This window comes from Pleurodeles waltl, chromosome 2_2, assembly GCF_031143425.1.
Source record: "Pleurodeles waltl isolate 20211129_DDA chromosome 2_2, aPleWal1.hap1.20221129, whole genome shotgun sequence".
NCBI classification, from domain to species: domain Eukaryota; kingdom Metazoa; phylum Chordata; class Amphibia; order Caudata; family Salamandridae; genus Pleurodeles; species Pleurodeles waltl.
The window spans coordinates 744,173,005-744,192,293 of record NC_090439.1 but is presented as its reverse complement, the minus strand read 5'-3'; positions in this window follow the sequence as shown (position 1 = coordinate 744,192,293).

The following is a 19,289-nucleotide window of genomic DNA, read 5'->3' as shown; positions in this document are numbered from 1 at the left end:
ACTTAGCGGGAAACTCCTAATGGGGCCCGCCGGAAGCCGGTCACACTGGCGGCAACCTGACCGTGCGACTTCGCCACGTGGCCTATTCCTTCTGCCGGAGTCATAATAAGGCCCATAGTGTCAGCTGTTCTTAGCAGCATGGAAAAGACAGTGTCCTTTTGAGATTCTTCTGTGAATGTTCCATTAAATGTACAAGCCACAGTTGCACAATAGCGTGCCACTTGTGACATAACCATTGTCACTTCTGTGTGCTGCACAGCAGTTTCAGGTGGTAGCTGTAAAGCTTCCAGCTATCGTTTTACTTGCTCCCCAAACTCTCTGTGACCATGACTGTCCAAAATCGTGGAGCACACCAAACACATACTGACTATCTGTAAATACAGTCACTCATTTGGGCTATCAAGCTCCAAGCTCTAGTAAGACCAATCAGTTCTGCAGCTTGTGCTGAAAAACCTCTTTGAAGCCATGAAGCTTCTACTGTTTCTTCAGTGGTACAGACAGCATAGGCTGCTCTTTGGGAAATGTGTCCTTAACCATGAGCCATCCACAAAATGTCTCATCTTTTATACCAGATCTTCGCTTAGTGCATTCATGTGCGACATCAAGACCGTCATGCTCAAATTTATCTGATGCCTCATTTTCAGGCAGAGGCATGAGGGTACGTGAATTTAAAATCTGAGAGCACTTAGATTCTCAGCAGTGAGAATCTGTAGCTCGTACTTAGCGAAGCTTTGGGTTGGTCATATGCTGTGTTTTTGTTCTGCTAAGCAAAACCTGAACAGAATGTGGGACCATAACAGTTAGTGGATGTCCCACCACTATGCTTTCACATCTCTGGAGACTAACACTGACAGCAGCCACTGCTTTAAGAAAAACAGGCAATGCGGCAGCCAAAGGATCAAGTGTAATTGGAAGTAGGCCCAGGGCCTTCTGGCTTTACCATGCAACTGTGTAAGCACCAAGAGAGTGCAGCCTTCCTTCTCACTGCAAAATAATGTAAGTCACTTTGAATGATCAGGCATTCCTAGTGCCGGGGCATGACAGAGACTTTCAGCTCTATGAAAGCTTTCATGCATTTGTTGTTTCTGTGTCAGCCTCAGTAAAGGCAATGCCACCAAAGAACAATTGGGCATTCACTGACTACGGTAGCCAACCATTCCCAAAAACATTCTGACTTCTCTTCGCGTCTTTGGAGGACCCATTCATAAAATGACTTCCACTCTTTTTCGTGACACTTTTCTTGTTCCTTTCTCAGTGATATGTCCCAAATATTGGAAATTTTGGGGCACTATTGCAGGTTGCTCAGGGACACCTTGAGTCTGATTCACAAAGGTAAAATTAAACTAAAAGTCTGACTTTACTACTTTTTGGTATTCACAAAGGTAAAGCTAGACCACAAGCCTAAATTAAGGCAAAAATCTAACCGGCCAAAAGTCAACCTTTACTCTGAGTAAAGTTACTCTTTTGGTCTAACTTTACCTTTGTGAATACTGAAAAGTAGTTAAGTTAGTCTTTTGGTCTAAGTTAGTCTTTTGGTCTAAGTTAGACTTTTGGTCTAAGTTTACCTTTGTGAATCTGACCTTTTATGTCCATTCTCCACCAAGTGATTCAGCATAGCAATGGTGTATGGTTTACAAGATTCTCTTGTTTCTGATGCCACAAATAGGTCATTAGTATATTGAATGGGAACTGAATTGCAAGGCATTATCAATGTCTCCATTCTTATCTTTAAAATTTAATTAAAGATTGAAGGACTCTCAGCATTGCCTTGTGGGGCTCGGCATCATGCTAATACTTTATCTCGAAACACAAAGGAGAATAGATACTGGCTATGCTTGTGTAATAGAATTTAGAAGAAAGCCTGGCAAAGATCTATGAAAGTGAACCATTCTGCTGGACATGGAATCTGGTAAAGTATAGTGGCTGGGCTTGGTACCACAGGACAACATGGGATCACAATGTAATTTTTCTTTCTCAATTCCTGAATTATCCTAAACTTTCCATTGGGTTTTTGTAATCCCATAATTGGTGAGTTGCATGGACTCCTGATAATTTCTTTTCGGATTCCCGTCTGAATCATGTCCTCAGTTATTGGTGTTATCCCTGCTATTATTTCTGGAGATGTGTGATAAGATGGTGTTCTCGGGGAATATTGCATTTGGTTAGACATCTATCCAGACTGGTTCTACACCTTTAATTAGTCCAATATCTTTTCCTGTGAAATCCAAACTACTGGGTTTACTGTATCTTTTAATTCTGGAGGTAAATGTTTAGCTGTCGTCATTGGGTAAAGCTCTACTATATCATGTTGAGTCAATTTAAACTCAACATTCTCATCATGTGTCTGAAACTCAACCCCATTGGGGGGTGGGAGGTACAATAAATTGTACAATCAAGTTTATATAATTAGTCCCTTCCCCATAGATTTACAGGACTTGAATCACAAACCACAAATTGATAATTTTCTTCAAGTGAGCCTATTTTCCCAGGAGCTTCTTTTGAGATCGGATTTGTAATTTGCTTATTTGTAACACCTACAACTTGGATCTTCTTTCCCAAGAGGGATAGGTCTGAGGCTTCCTCTGTTCTAACAGTAGAATAGATAGCTCCAGAGTCAACCAGAAATGGCACTTGGTGGTCATTTACTTCACCTTTTACAAATGTTCCACTCTGGTCTACCACTAAGACTGTGCCAAGCACACAATCTGCCTCTCCACTCAGGCACTGTCATTGCAACATGTCTGAGAACAAGCTCACATCATTACACATAGGACACTACTGAATCCCATTTTGGTTTTGCACGTGCATTGTATTTATGTTTACTCTGGGCAACTAAATTTTATTTCATCTTACGTTGCCCACATTCTGTTGAGCCATAGGGACCTTTGAAACTGGCATAATTTGAACTTCATTCTGCATTGGTATGTGCACCTGTCGTGCAGGCACGTTCTGCATCTGCATTTGGTTTCCTCCTTGTGTCAGATTATTGTTTATTCTGTCTGCATTGAGCCTACATCAGGATACAAAGATGACAAGGAGTCATTTTCTTCAATGTAGCAACTTCAACACCTGTATTTGGATCAGTTAGAACTCCTAGATCTCTACTTTGATTGACAACCATACCTCTTTAAATACTATGCTTTCCTGCTTGAAATCCAAATCCTTGCACATTGCCTTTAACACCAACACCTTGAGCTACACCACAATTTCCTACAAACAACTGATTCTGAAAACCTCTCTGTGTCTAGCATGAACATAACATTTCTTTAAGTTTCCTCTGGTTCATCTCGTGCTCATCACTGCAATACTTTGCATACTTTTTTTTTAGATCTCATCTAAAGACTTAGGGCCTCATTACGAGATCGCCAGGGTCACGTTGCAATCTGACCGCCAGCACCGTCATTTCTCCTCCACAGGAGGGACTGGCGTTGCTGACTGTCCTAATCCTCTAGGGCAGCGCTGCAAGCAGCGCCACCTTGGGGGTTACGACCCCCCCCCTCCGCCAGCTTTACATAGCGGTACTCTTTTACATGGCAGTAGTACTGCCATGTAAAAACTGGTGGAGATGAGGTGCAGGGGCAGTGCAGGGTCCCTCATGACCATCCCCATTGTGCTGTTCACTGTCTGCTTTGCAGACAGTGACCAGCGCAATGGGTGCTTGTGCACCCTACGCACTGCAACATTGCCGCCAGCTCAATTATGAGCTGGAGTTAATGTTGTAGGCTGTTTCCTGCTGGCCCAGCAGGAAACTCCTAAAGGGGCTTGCGGGAAGACGGCCGCACTGGCAGCAACCTGACCACAGGAGTTTGGCGGATGGCCTTTTCTGTTTGCCAAACTCATAATGACCCCCTTAGTCTGCAAACAAATCACATTCTGCTGTATATGCTATCTTCCGGCCTCAAACCAAGAACAAAATATGAAATAAAGAATCCCATATCAGTAGGTTCAAGATGGGTTTGACCTCTATGCTGTTGTAATGCCTTCAACAATCTTTAATAATACTCATACCCTGATTCCTTTACTTCCTGCTGAATTTGATTCAACGTCAAATAATCCAAGTCCTTTGGAGCTACTCTTCCTTTCAGAAAAGTAATCACCTCATTGTATTTATTCATCACAAGAGGCGAAGGTGCATTAGTGCAAGAGTTTCTTGTCTGCACTACATCTGGCCACTGGACAGCAATTTTGCATTTAGTCCACAAATTATTTGGAACAGCAGTGTCAAAGAACATATTCAAATCAACCCACAGCACCTTCGAAATCTTAACAGATCTCTCAACTTGTGGACACCACTGCATAGGGTTCTCTCTCAATTTCGGAAAATTGTTTGTAAATGATGCAAGTTCCCCTCTATTACCCCTCAAAAGGTACATGAACATATCCTCCACCCAGTATCTCAGTTAATGGATAAGCTGTAGCTCCCTCATTATCTGGGGATGTAAAGGTGGCTTGCTTTTTACTTTAACCTCCTCTATCGGTTTCTTTTTCTTTTCAATTTCTTTGCCCATTTGTTTTCTAATTTCTCATCTGCGGACAACTTTTATTAATTCTGTAATGTGCATTGCTGAAGAACCCACAGTCTCAGTTGATTCATCATCCAACTGTACCCTGAAACTTCCTCTGCAATGGGATGCTTTTGGAAAGATCGATTTCATACTCATTTGCTAGTTTAGTTAATTTATCATGTACAACCGCAGCTATTCTTGTAATCTCTTTGCACAAATAAATAAATTATTTTTCTTGGTAATGAGGTGCATGATCAAGGTACAAACACCCTCTAAATGATTTCCTCAAATAAATTTTTTAGTCTCAAGACATTTAGTGGTCTTTTAGTCTCTAAACCTGAACTAGTGCTCAGTCTTTCTGTGTCCTCTGCCTTTGTACCCTTCTTAACAGCTTCCTCAAACCATGGAGGAAAATCCCATCTTCAAACAGGTTCATCTCTCCCTATGCTGTTTGTGTTGTAAAAACAATTCACATTCCTTCTCCTATTGCTCGTATCATTTGTGGTGGTGTTCACATAACAATCTCTGAATTTTGTGAAGTCGGGATATATCCTGTCACTGAAGTACCTCCAACAGCTCCTTGAGCTACTGCAGTTGGGGCTCAATTAATCCGGGCATTTGATGTGTTTGTTACACATGTCTCTACTGGCGGGTGCTGGTGCAGTCACTACAGAAGTAATAACACCGGTAGGCATAACTACCTGGGCAGTCCCTATTTGAGGTGAAACATTTGGAATTACTTGCTGAACAACAAGCTGTGTCATAATAGTCTGTGCTACATTTGGCTGAGTCACTACAGGTTGGGCAACAATAGATTGTCACTTGCACTGCCTTTCAATCTGACATGCATTTGGATAGGCTTTAGCCATGTCACATTTTGAGTTACTGTTGCATCAGCATTTTTCATAAGGTGGTGGATGTGCAACTAATAATTAATCTAAAATATCCTCTCCCGAATCAGTATTAGTGTCTGACTTTGTTTCACCTTTTGTTTATTTCTCCCCTTTAATCTTTTTCATTTTAGGCTTCTCGTATTTCTCAGATTGCTCAATTTTCTCATTTGTTATTACAGGGTATAGTCTTGTCCCTTCTACTTTTTTTTTTGTTTTTTCATCTTTGCGTTGTTCATCCCATATAGCATCTGTATTATTTCACATAGAGCTTTTGGTTCGTCTTTGGTATTTCTCCCTCTCTCTCTCTCTCTAGTGTGAGCAATCTTATCCCACGTACACAGTGCTTCAAACTTTAGGAGGTTAATTTCACAAAGTATTTCTCGTAATCTGTCAATAATTCTAAAATGTAACTGTACCCCATTTTGGAAACCTCAGTGGACCTTCCATCTCAGTGACCTTGCACCATTGACAAAGCCACATACATGTATCTAACCTTTTCTCATTCATCATGTATTATTATGGTGCACTCTCGGGAGATGCCTTTTCACCCTCCCGTACTGCAATAGTTACATCACCTCTTATTAAACTTCTAATAGCTTTGAAAAATGCCATGATTTCTAATTACATTTCCAGAAATGGCACACAATTAAAGTACAAAGCGTCAGTGTTTTGATTCTGTTCCGTATATGTTACATTTCAGAAAGCTCTTTTTCCCAATCCCAACGCGGCTCAGTAAACCAATCAACCAGTCACTATACAAGTCTTCACATAGCTCAGAGTGGTGTTTACACCAACTACAAAATTCCAGCGTAGCACACTGTAACAACTCGCTCCTTGCAGCGGCTCATCCTCTTTTATGATTTCTTTGTTAACTCACAAAGCTACAATTCTATAACTCTAGGCAACACAGAATGACAGTCTTTGTCTGCTTCTTCTAAAGAAATCAAGAAATGAGTCAGCAACCTAAATTGAAGGTTTTTACACCTTCTGACAATCAAAAAGAGTTTTACACATACAATGATGACATCTCAACCAATGTGAAATAACCTAATAAATGTACTGTCACCTTTGCGCATCAGGCTTCACCAACATTGCTCAATATTATTACAACCACAACAGATTTGTTACTGTCTCTTTTTCACTTGTGCAGTCAACAACGTCTCACAACCTGCACATCAAATCGTTAGCAGACAAGAGTACCATAAATCAACTCTTATTTATCGATCCCAGGATCTTGGACTACTTCTTAGTCCCGAACACTCTTTATCTTCTTCAATAAAAGCGCATATGCATCAGCAATACACTATCAACACATCAACAACAATTCTATTAATCACAATTAAATGTGCAATCACAAGTCACAATAATCATAATATATGTGATGTATAAGCCTATTGATACAACTGTAACAGGAAAATCAGCAAATCTGCAGCTGCAACTGCTGGCACCCGCTTCATGAGTTGCACTCCATCAGTTTTTGAACTCTGGCTTTCGGCAATGAGCATTTATCTTATTTCAGGTAATTTTTTAGGTTGAGCCTAAGCGTACATCCTCTTGTATACATTGTAAGTATACTTCTTCAGTGAGCTGAAAGGCATTTCATTTGCCCGTTTGTGTCATTTAAAAATCCTTCCTTGCTAGTGGTCAGTCATGGCTGTTAGTCTCTCCTTTTTCTGTTTGGGAGCAGAGACCAACTAATTACCCTTTGTCCTGTTTATCTGTTCTTTAGGGGACTTTTTTTTCCTTTGTTTCCTGCTTGTGTTCAGTCTTTTCATTTGCAGAGCATTCTTGCTGTCAGCCCAGCTTCCCTATAAACAAGGCTGTAAATTAGGCTGTTATCTTGTTTCTTTTGCGAGGCCTCTGCAACTCCTGAGACAGTTGTTCTTGCAGTGCCCGGATTGCACGCAGTTATATAATAATCATGATATGTTCCTTTAAGAAATCAACAGTTTGTGAATGACTGTAGATACCAGCCACATTCACTCAAAAGGAGTGTGTTTTGATTACTGAGTGCGTAACTCGCTTCCCATTTTCCTGCAGGATTATGCACCCCTTCCATGTGTTTTGGCAACGCCCATCCCCCAACCTCTGCTGTCCCAGAGATCAACACGCATTTTGGTGTAAATGTGGCTTGCAGGAGCGTGACTAAACTGGCTGCTTAGGCCTCCTGGGATAAGCCTGGTACCTCACTGACACAAAGCAGGCCCAGCCACATATTGAGACTGGAGTGAGAATGGTAGGCAACCATATGTTCTCTTCGACCCCACTTACTAGCACCTCCAGCTCTCTGTCTGTTTTCCGTGCTTACAATACATGTTTACCCTTGTGCCATGCCTTTGTAATGCCCCCTGCCAAATCCTGGTAGTTTCTGACTCGTGTGGGTGTTTTCACTCATCATGAGTGTGCTTAGGACGGGAATGCTTAACTGACAGGCACAATTGTAAATGCCGACCATTGTTCAAACTGAGGCACGAATTGCACAGTTTCTCTCTGAGGGCATTTTAATATTACTGTGGGACTGAAATCGACAATGTGCATCCTTTTGCCACAGTCCCTTACCAGGGTTTGTTGCATCTGTGTTGTTGCCAACATTCAAAGTTTCTGATTGTGTTTCACACTCCTTTCATGTGAGTGCCAGGTCAAGGCGCGCACGTGAGTCGCGGTCACATGGGTCTGACCTGTGCCAACAGGAAAGGCAATGACAACAAATGGCAGTCCTCTCACATAATGTCTCGCTTGTTGCATGAAGGTGTTTCTTGACTTTGTTTTTTTGTGTCTTGATGGAGCCAGGTAGTCACCACAAGGGCCAGACACTGTATGGGTGCCTGGCCGCCCTGAGACTACAGACTTTCTACTCTGCAGGTGAAGGTATTGCTTCAGAAGGAACCGCCATCTTGTTGGAGTTTTCATTTATTCTCCCCATGTGGGTCTTATGGTTCTGCAGGTGTCTAGTCCCAGGGCCTTACACCCCCCTAAAAATTTTTATTCTTAAGTAAGTAGTTGGGTTACAAGTGCTTTCAATTGAGTAATGTGAAGTGTCTTTCGGATATCACCTGGAATGTTTACACTGTTTTACTGACAAACACACACACACTCCTACGTTTTGAAGACCTTAGCAAATGTGGATTAAAGTGAAAAATATTGCATTTTAGGTACCCCTAACAATCTGCCCTCCTCTCTCTTTACAATGCCCCTTCAGCCTCCCCATGTCTCGTTTTTAGGGTCGAGCCTGCGTCGCATGCACTTGCGCATGCGTTTCACTAAGCGAGACGCTTTAGTAATTAAAAAGGGCTCTTAGCCTTGTCCACGTCATGTCAGTGTTTGTCATTGGCTTGTGGGCTTGCCTATTAGAATCTGCTTGATTTCATTAGTGGAAGGCATGCATACGTCATGCTGTTTCCAGTGGATAGCCCTCCTCGAGCGCATCGACCAAGTACAGAAAACATGCGAGGCTCGCTGTTTTCTGTCTGGCTCGTGGACTACTTTTTCTCTATTTTCCCAGCGCGATCTCGCTTTGGAGAAGTCGAGCTCTTGTTACACAGTTAATTGCACTTTTTCCGGTTAGTACATAAATGCACTTTTGCCGATAGGTTTCATTACCAGTGAAAAGTCGGGTTAGGAGTTTACAACGCTATCAGCTCTAACATGAGCAAACGCGAGACCCGTTGCATTGCAAATGCTTGTTATATAATGTGTTTTAGCAAGGTAACCAAGTGTGACTGTTGGGAAATCTGAAGCTCACCCCCCCAAGTCTCACTGACCAAGCTACACCCCTGACCACAGTGCCAGTGGTACCAGACATGGCTTCTCACACCATTTGATCCATAGCAGAGACATTACTGGTTTGACTCCTTGTAACATATTTAGCTTTCTGTTTGATAATGAAGTGCTGGGGGATGGTTAAAGACATGGAACCTACAGAAAATAAACAACTGCTCCAACCACTCCCTTTACGTCTGTTCTTGCGTTGATTTTGTGACCTCTGCTTCTGTCACCAGGGTAAAGGTCACTAACGGGCAAGCCAGTAGAATCAGCTGTTACAAATAAATGACCATCATGTTCTTAACATTCTTCTGCAAGCCATACTTTTACATTTCTGGAATTGACTGTCCTGATTCCTGACTTTTCGAGGTACTGGTTTGATATGCGTGTACATGCTTGAGGCTATGGGGCAAGTGAACGTGTGTGAGATACATGTTTGTGTGCGTGTGTATATATGTATATGTTTGGGTAATGTAGAATTGTTTTATGATCTCCATATGGGGCACAGCAGTAAACCATGAGCCCAGAGGCTTGGTGACTTGAAAGTTAAACTGGAACCCCACAATATCATTTTTGGAGCATTATTTTGGTTTAGTTGGCATTTAAATATGTTTTCTTTTAAGCAAGAACATGTTTATTGAAACATAACTTTCAGACTATACTGCAGTATTTCTGATGATTTGCAGTTAAAAGAACAGAGGACATATCTCCATATATTTTAATCAATGGCTGTGGCTGGTGTTATTCTTTTAAGCGGTTTTAAAAATCTGCTTTGTCTGCAGAGTTTTGATTTGCAGCTTCTAAATGCAGTGTTCAAATAGCAGTGGACTTCCTGGTTGTAACAAATGTTTGGGTTTCATGTGCTTGATGGGGAAAATGTTGCAGTATGTTTTGATTATTCAAAGGTATTGTGCTGAAGAAGGAAATGTTACTGAGGGTGCATGTCTTTTTTTTCTTTCAAATAGATACTTGTAGAATAAGGTAGGCCTCGTAAATACACCCCACCAGAATCTTAGGCATTGTTTCCAGCTCACTCGAACAAAGGTTGATAAGAACTCCTGACCACGCACAACCAGCAAGTAGACTCAAAGGCACGCACAGCATACAGGCATACAGCAAGTGTATGAAACAGTGCAGGATAACCAAAAACACCCTTCTACTCTTGAAAATGTGAAAGGACAACACCACACCTGTGATGACACTGTACCAGAAATGAGGCAAAGCATTTATCGATGCTCAACACTACATACTGACACAACATACTGTATATCATCATGATACAAGAAGCAACAACTAGCAGAAACCATGTACCATAAGCTTTGAGGGCACACGCATCCTGCCTTATTCATCTGCTAGTAGTATGTGTCAGCACCCCAGATCGAAATAGTACAAGAAGGCTACTGGCTCTTTACAGCAATAATGTTCATCTAAAGACATCTTAAGAAAATATATCTCAACTAGATAATGTACCAACACTGGGTACCTTGCTCAAAGAACAGACCAAATCAACCACCACAGCAGAAATCTTGCAACCAGATCAAATGGGTTAACACTCACACTGGAGATGTCTTGAGAGCCAGCCAAGGAAAAAGTCAATCTACTTAGTGACTACAATTTATTGGAGACTGAATTGTTTGTCTCCATTTTTTGATCCAAGCAGCAATGAGATTATAGTAATTGTGCAGACCGGAAACCCTTTGGGAGCCAGTTGTCAATGATCTGGTTCTGAAATCTTGTCTACATCTTTTAAATGTACATTTACAGAGGTGCCCACATGTGCCACTCTTGCTTATTACTAAACACAGTTTGCAAATTGAGTTTGTTGTCCATGGACCTAAAATTTGCTGCAAAGGTAAAATTGATCCACTCCAGATAGTGAGGTGGCACCTCATATTCTATTTTTGTGGATGGTGCATTCTGACATCTGGGTCACAAACCCAACTGCCAAAACACTATGTTATTGAATTCACTTTTTTTCTGGGGAGGGGTTATAAACATTCCTGGCATATTTTCTCCATCCAGGAGAAAAAGCAGTTTAATGTTGTATCTCTGCCAAGAGAGGGGAGCTGTCTAGCGTTTTGTGGAATATATTTGACAGTTAAATACATTTGTATGGAACTTTGATGCAAATATGCTTTTCCATGTACAAAGTTAAACAGCCAATGTTCTTTTAGATCATTGCAGTCGATGTCACTTGTCATTTTATTACAGTCAAGTGTCACACAGTCTGATTAAACAATTGAACCATAATAACATGTCTGCTTTCATCCGCTTGCCTTTATACTTCACTTATTTCATTTCTGTTTCTCATCAAATGTCTGTTGAAAATCCTGAGGCTCTCCTCTAGTAAGGACAAGGGGTATCTGGACGCTACTGCAGCCAGATAAATGCCTTGCAGCCGTTGTCTCTGGATTTGCCAAAATTTCTGAAGGCTCAGCCCCAGTGAGATCAGAGTTGTTTTGACCAACACCTGCTCCTGGTGGAGGGGCGTGGCTAGACGCCAGTCAAAATGGCCGCCATTTAGCGGCGCTCCGCTCTTGGCTCTCCAGTCCCCCATGATACCCGTACACAAATCCTCTCTCCCACCGGCAGCTGCGGTTCAGATGCAGCTGGAGTAACGGGGCAACTGTTTGGGGGCTGTTGAACCCGTGCACCTAGATAATCAGTGCGAGTGTGCTCGGCGGCCTGGAGGTGTCAAAGCGGCCGGGTGGGGCCGATCGCCGGAGAACTGGGCAGTGGAGAGGCAGTATTAGGCGGGGTACCCGATCTGGGGAACCTTGAGTGCCGGGCCCGACCCGATAGCCGCTGGGGACGTTGGGTGCTCCTGCTTCTCTTCCCCTCTGCCACAGATGACTAGAGTGACGTCGGGGGTTGGTGGCCCCAGAGAGAGGTGGCGGTGTGAGGCGCAGGAGTTTGAAGAGGCGGGGCGGGCGAGCAGCAGGCCAGTCTCCCACCTGCGATTGGATTGAGTGGGCAGCCCTTATATTGCATCCCGCTGTTGAAGTCAACTCGACCCGTGCGGGGGGAGTGGCGGGTGGTTGGCCCCCTACCCCTTCATCTGTAGCAATGTGGCTGAGGTGCACAAGAATTGGGGGAAGGCTCAGACCCGACCCTCCCCCCCCCCCACCCTCCTTGGGATGAGCAGTGATAAAGCCTGGAGTCTCGGCGTGTAACGGCGTGGTACTGGTGAGGGCTACGCTTGTTGGAGAGGGCCGCTGCCTGACTTACTGGACTTCGGCTTGGGGACATTAGACGCCTGTGACGGGGTGAGGCTCCGGCAGGGGGGGTCGCCGACGAGCCTCCTGGGAGGAAGAGCCCCTCCAGCATGGTCAGGAATAAAGGGCAGCCCCTGCAGCAGTCAAATAAAATGGATAAATACATGGTGTCGCGACAGACAGGGGGCCTGTGGTGTCGGACAACACAAAAGGGGGACAGGAGAAAGACCAGGGCCCCTCGGGCGAACACTCCTTGGGCACAATAATGGCAGCCATTCAAGACCTGAGGTGATTGCTGGAACCCAAGCTAGACGCAGTGATCGTGGATGTTACCCTTCTCCGAGCTGATCTAAAATAAGTTGCTGAGAAAGTTACCAACGCAGAAACGGATATTGCCCGGTTACAGTCTACATCTAAGAGGCTCGAGGACCATGTACAATTTCTCACCACGGAACACGAGAAAATAGTGGCACGTCTGTAAGATCAGGAGGGGAGGGCCCGAAAAAACAATATCGAAGTGGGTGGGGTGCCAGAGGGCATCGATGGCCCGAGTGTTGAGCTTTTTCTGGAGACCCTAATCACAGACTCACTACGACTTAAGAGGCTATCTAAGTTCTTCACTGTTGAGATGGCGCACAGGGCTCCGGTCCCGTCTCTGTGGCCGGGGGCCCCTCCGAGGTCCATCATTGCACAAATTTTTTACTTTCGGGACAGAGATGCCATCCTTCAGGCTGCCAGATCCCACGGAGATCTTCAGTATGAAAATGGTAGTGTATGTTTTTTTCCAGACTTTACGCTGAGGGTCCAACGACAGCGCCAAAGCTTTCAGAAGGTCAAAAAAGCACTGCAAGACCGTGAGCTCAAATACATGATGCTCTTCCTGGCAAGACTGAGGGTAATCGTGAAGGAGAAAATGTGGCATTTTGACACTCAGGAGGAGGCGTGGGCATGGGTGTAGGGGTCCTGGTCAGCAGGCCACACGGATCGCCGGGGTCATAGAGTGGGACACAGCGGATAGGGGAGGGCACCCCACCCTCACAATGACAGGAACAAGGGAAGGAGACAACGGGATCATCGACATAATGACTGGTGGCTTCGACCTGGACGCGCTGCGGAGACTACAGAGATCGAACTTTGGTCGTTCATGGCTGCGACTAGGGCACGGCAGGCTTGGTGCTCCATTAGTACTGGCGGGAGGCACAAAGCTTGTAATGTACATTGGGGGATTGACTTGCTTAAATATTGGCGTTGCTGATGGTGAAGGCAAGGATTGGTGGCTCTAGCCCACCCACACAGGAGTTCCTGGTTGGGGTATGTTGATTTACTGTCATGGTTCTGTACTGTGTCTATGCCATTGTACAGCTATGTGATGCTATGTGACGCTGCTCGGGCTGAGGCGGCATGGGAGGGACCACAAGAACAGGCGATTGGGGCGGTGACCCGGTTGGTTGGGGGAGGGCTCACACATGGCAGGACTGACGGTTCGCACCCTTAGGGTCATGACATGGAATGTGAATGGTCTGAGCAGCTGCATTAAACAAACCATAGTCTTTCAATACCTGCGCAGACATGGCCCCGACCTTGTCCTGTTACAGGAAACACAACTTAAAGGGAATTACTACAAGGCGTTAGACAGGTTTGGGTACCAGTTGGTAGCTCATGTGGGTTACACAACGGATTTGGATGGGGTGGGTATCCTTCTAAAAATAATCAGTACCATTTATCCTACCACGCACTTGGTGGAACACATCGGGGCGATATGTGGCAGTCTCAGGAGTGTGGGAAGGGCATGTGTTCGGTATATGTTCCTACGGGACTGCAGGGGTCTACTCTGGCGGACCTTGAGGCCCTACTGTGGAGTCTCCAGCTGAGGCTCCTGATTCTGGGTGGTGACATGAATCTTGAGACTGACCCGGGGCTAGACAAAATCTCACATACAAGTGAGCCTGCTGCCCCAATGGGGTTGCGGTCCTTTATGGACTCCTTCGGCCTGGTGGACCTTTGGAGGGAACATAATCCAGGGACGAGGCAGTTCACCTACCATTCAGTTCCCGACAACAGTTCATCAAGGCTGGACTATATTCACGATAGCGTCTGTGGGTAGGTTCCGGGAGGCAGCACACTACTCGAGAGGGATTGCTGAGGCATTGCGGGGGCTTCAGTCGGGCAAAGCGACAAGACCAAATGGACTCCCGATGGATTTGTTCAAGTGTATGGGGAGCAAGGTAGTAAAACATAAGCTGGCCATGTTTCAGGAGGCAAGGGAGATGGGAGTATTGCTGCCGGATTAACAGGCCCCAACTATCGTATTGATCCGGAAGAGGGATAAGCCCCCCCTGAGATGTGCGCCTCCTATAGGCCCATCTCCCTTCTCAATGCGGAGGTCAAGGTCCTGGCAACCAGACTACGAGCAATCATTACCAAGTTAATCCATCCGGATCAATCGGGCTTTATGCCGTCCAGATCCACACGCCTGTACTTGAGGAGACACTAAGGGGTTCTGCACATGGCGGAGCATCAGAATAGTGAGCAGGCGGCGCTGCTGTCCCTTGATGCTAAAGTGGCCTTCGATAGCGTGGAATGGCCTTACAGTTTTTGTGGACCTTAGAAGGTTCGGAGTGGGCCAACGATTCCTGGCCTGGATCAGACTGCTTTATCGCAAACCGGTGGCTTGGGTGCGGGTCAATACGACTGTGTCCCGGCCCTTCGCCCTAAATAGGGGCACCCGATAGGGGTATCCGCTCTCCCCGATCCTATTCGTGCTGGCTTTAGAGCCCTTGACGGAGTGGATTTAGGCAGGTTCCCCGGATTTGGGGCATCAATTCCGGAGCTGCATGGGAGGAACGTATCTCCTTGTATGTAGATGATATTCTGCTGTATGTCACCCGATCCCGATGGTCAATTGATAGGATCGTGCTTATCCTTCGCACATTCGGGGACCATTCCGGCTTTCCGATTAATTGGGCCAAGTATTTTGTGTTCCCTCTGGCTGGGGCCCCCACCTTGCCCCCAGGTTGTGAATTACAGATTTCAACGGACGGTTTTAAATACTTGGGGATATATGTGACCAGGAATCAGGAGCGTTTTCTCTGGGGAAACCTGCAGCCTCTGCTTGACAGATTCCATAGGGATGTGGCCCACTTGAGGGCCCTGCCTCTCTCTCTATTGGGAAGAGCGGCCCTCTAACAGATGATGACTGTGCCCCGCCTGCTGTATGTTTTTCAGAACACCCCTTATAGGGTACCGGCAGAGGTATATCACCGATTGGATCGTGACATCAGAATGCTGTTCTGAGACGGCAGCTGTTCCCGTGTGGCATTGATGAAATTGAAACTCGGGTGTATGAAGGTGGGCTGGCTATTCCGGACCCTCTTCGTTACTACAACTGGTAACTGTTAACGACTGGACCTTTGCTGACCAGGGGGACCCGGTATTCCGGGTGGACAGACAGATGATGGGCAGACAGACAGACAGATGATGGGGAGGGGGGATATGAGAGGGCCCTCTACGCCCCTGCGAGCGTGCAAACACTGGCGGTGCATACTGCAACAGTGGTAAGGGCATGTTGTGATGCCACCTGCTTCCTTGGTTGGGGAACTACCTTGATGGCTTGGATCCCACTGTGGTGTAGTGATCTGTTCGGGGACCTGATTATCCTGGGCGGTTTCCGCGGGTGGTCTCTGTTGGAAATTGAGCACCTGGGGAATGTCTGGAGAGGCCAGGCACTCGTGACTTTTGAAGTCCTTCAGCAAGAATATGCTATGGCAGGCACAGAGTGGTTCAGATACTTGCAGCTTTGACATGCACTGAGTCAATACGTCCCGCAGCATGAGCAATTGCCTGAAGCGGCCCCCCTGGAGGACTGCCTTTCGATGGAGCCTATGGTGGCAAAGGCCATCTCCCTATTGTACAAGAAATTGCGGAATAATTCCCCGGGCCTGATGACTATGGACATGCACAGTCATAGAGACATATTAGGAAGGGATTGCCGAAGTAGCGTCCCGGTTGTTGGGGAGAGAGGCCCAGTTGGAACTCAAGCTGCTTCTGATTCATTTGGAGGGGAGGAACACTGGCTGAAACACAAAGCATTGTGGTTGGCCATAGCTGCAATAGTAGCCAAAGGCAACATAGCGCAGGTGTGCTGAATCTCCATCAAGTATCCCCGGGTGGGAGACGGATCTGGACTGGTGCTGCAGCTCTGAAAAGCAGGGACTGCCCCAAGAAGCGGGAGAAAATCAGGGGAGGATGGGGGGCTTACAGATGCATGGTGTGACCTGTGGTGGGCTGGGTGCGGGCGAACGAGGGGTGTGCGATTGAGCCGTACCTGACTGTGTGACGGGTGGGGTGCTCGACCGACATGTTAGACCCTTGAAATTTGATACTCGCTATGATTGGTCTCTGAGTAATAGATTAATGATGGGACTTTTATTGCCGTCTGCTATATTGTACAATGGCTGTTTTGTTGTTTAATAAAAGGATTTATAAAAAAAAAAAAATTAAAAACACCTGCTCCTGGCGACTGGTTATGTGAAAAAATTGGATGTTGGCATTGATTCCAGTCATTCTTTTACAAAACTATAACCATTTTTTGTATAAGTCTCAAGTCCTGGTGGAAGCTTGTACCATCCATCCCACTACTTTGTGAATTGATAGCCGAGTGTATGTGCCTGGAATGCCCTACATGGATTATGATGATTATGTGTACATGAGCCTACTTCACAAATCTCTAACTTGGCTACAAAGAGACTAGAACACTACTGACATTTAGGTTCATATTTGGAAATCATGATAACTCTCTCCCTACTTTATAGTAGTGTTGATAATTACAATGGTCCTTCTGTGGTGCTTTCTGTAGAAACCAGTGGCCTCTTTTGGTTACCTGTGGCTATCATTGTAAGATTTACCTTGTTGAACTGAGCCAACTTTGACACACATTGCTCTGGTATTCTCTCATTTGTTTCCTACGCACTGCCAATAGTTTCTACTTCTGAATTGTTTTTTATGGTTCCCCTTCCTAGACACTCTCCACATCAGCAATGGTCCTCGCCAATCGATTGAAGCAGTTAAAGGGAGGGACCATCATGTGTAGACAAAAAACAGTTCTCTTTGCCTAGTTCTGCATCTCTAGAGGTCTCCAAAATTGGCATTCCATGGCGTTTGGCTTCAAGACCCAGCTGTTCTAACAGTGACATAATCCCCTGCCTCACATCTCTGCCAAATTAAACATTGATGAGAAGACATTTAGATGTATGTTGTACTTATAAATGATTAGACTCTATTGCAGGATAACACTCAATGTTATTTGCTCACAATTAACTTTCTAATCAAGCACCCTGTATGTTGCCAATCAAAAAATGTTCATTACACAATAAGTTGTTGGTGTGAATACAGTGGCAGAAGTTTTAATCTGTTGGGGCAGCACTATACAAACAAAACAAAGTAGTTGTGCCAAGAAACTCAATGTTTTTAAGTCTAAAAATTAGTCTGACAAGACTGGTAAAGATCCTGGTAGCTGCTTCTCCCACCTCACATCTTAATAATTGGTGTGCACCTTTATTGTCACAGTGGTAGGTGTTTGAATTTCAATCTCAGTAAACAGGATATTCTTTGGTGCTGCTCATGACTTGTTAATTATTTCATTGTAAACATAAATACTGAGCACTTCAAATAAACCAGTGTCACAGTGACTTATTTTTTCTTGGTTTTTTAAAAATAATTCCCACCACTCTTCGTACTGTAATGATGAATTAGAGTATACATTTTGAACGTGTGCTTCCTAATGGATTAGCCAACAGGCAGAAGAGTTTATTGAGCATTGAATAAGGAGCCATGAAGACCAGATTAAGCTATCTGGCTGCTTTCTCATGAAGTGCAATCAACCTGTGAATTTCAAAGATATACGAATAGGGGAATGACTGGCATTCTGTAATGTCACTAGTGTACTTCTTTGTAAAAAAATCATAAAAATACAAACCTGAATCCAACAAACTGCCTCACGCCAGTCCCACGAAGATCAACTTTTAGGTCAAGCGTGCAAGCGTTTTTTTGGCCTGTTGTAAGTATTTTGGACTTTTAACCACATCCACCTCAGGCCTGTCGCTTTCATTCGTTCGTGGGCTTGTCTTTCAAAAATCACTTGATGTCATTGGTAAATGCTTTATGTTTCTCCCTCCTTGAGGCTGCTTTGCCACGTTTTGCAGACTGACCCTTTTACATGGATTATTGCACGATTGCCGATATACTTAAGCGTGGACAAACTGCTTTTTTCTTTTTTCTCTCTCCTTCGTGCAACATGGCTGCCACAGCGTGTTCACAGCGCAAACTTGATTAGCAATATTAGACCGCTGCTCATATTGTTTATACTGTTACCTAATACGAGTTGTTCAATTTTGCTTTTAGCACTCCCCTTCCCGCTCCATGACTTTCTAAAAACACTTGTAATTGGTAAATGCTTTACCTTAAAAACATAGAAATCCTCAAAGCGGCTCTCCTGACACAGCGGGAGAGACAATACTACAATAGTCACTGCACTCTGAAAACTCTCCCCATAATGCTTTGCGGGGCATTACTTTTATGAAACATTTTTGCCTATAGCTCAGCCTGTGGTGGTCGTAGGACAATGGAATCACCTTCCAAACGTTCACCATGGCCTGCTCTTTCTGTCTGCATCTCTCTCTGGGTCCCCACACTAGTTTAGTGGGGACCCCAAAATAATAACCCCTCTCACCAGTCAGTTCCTTTTTAAGCGCTCTCATGGCTGAAACATTTGTTTTACAGCTGGGGATAACTTGTATTTTAAGGGCCTTGTTTGTAATATCATTACTATAGGCCTGCTATCTCTGAAAATGTGTAATGCACTACACCTTCTAGGGGTAAATATATGGTTACAGTGCATTACTTTCCTCCATTTTCTT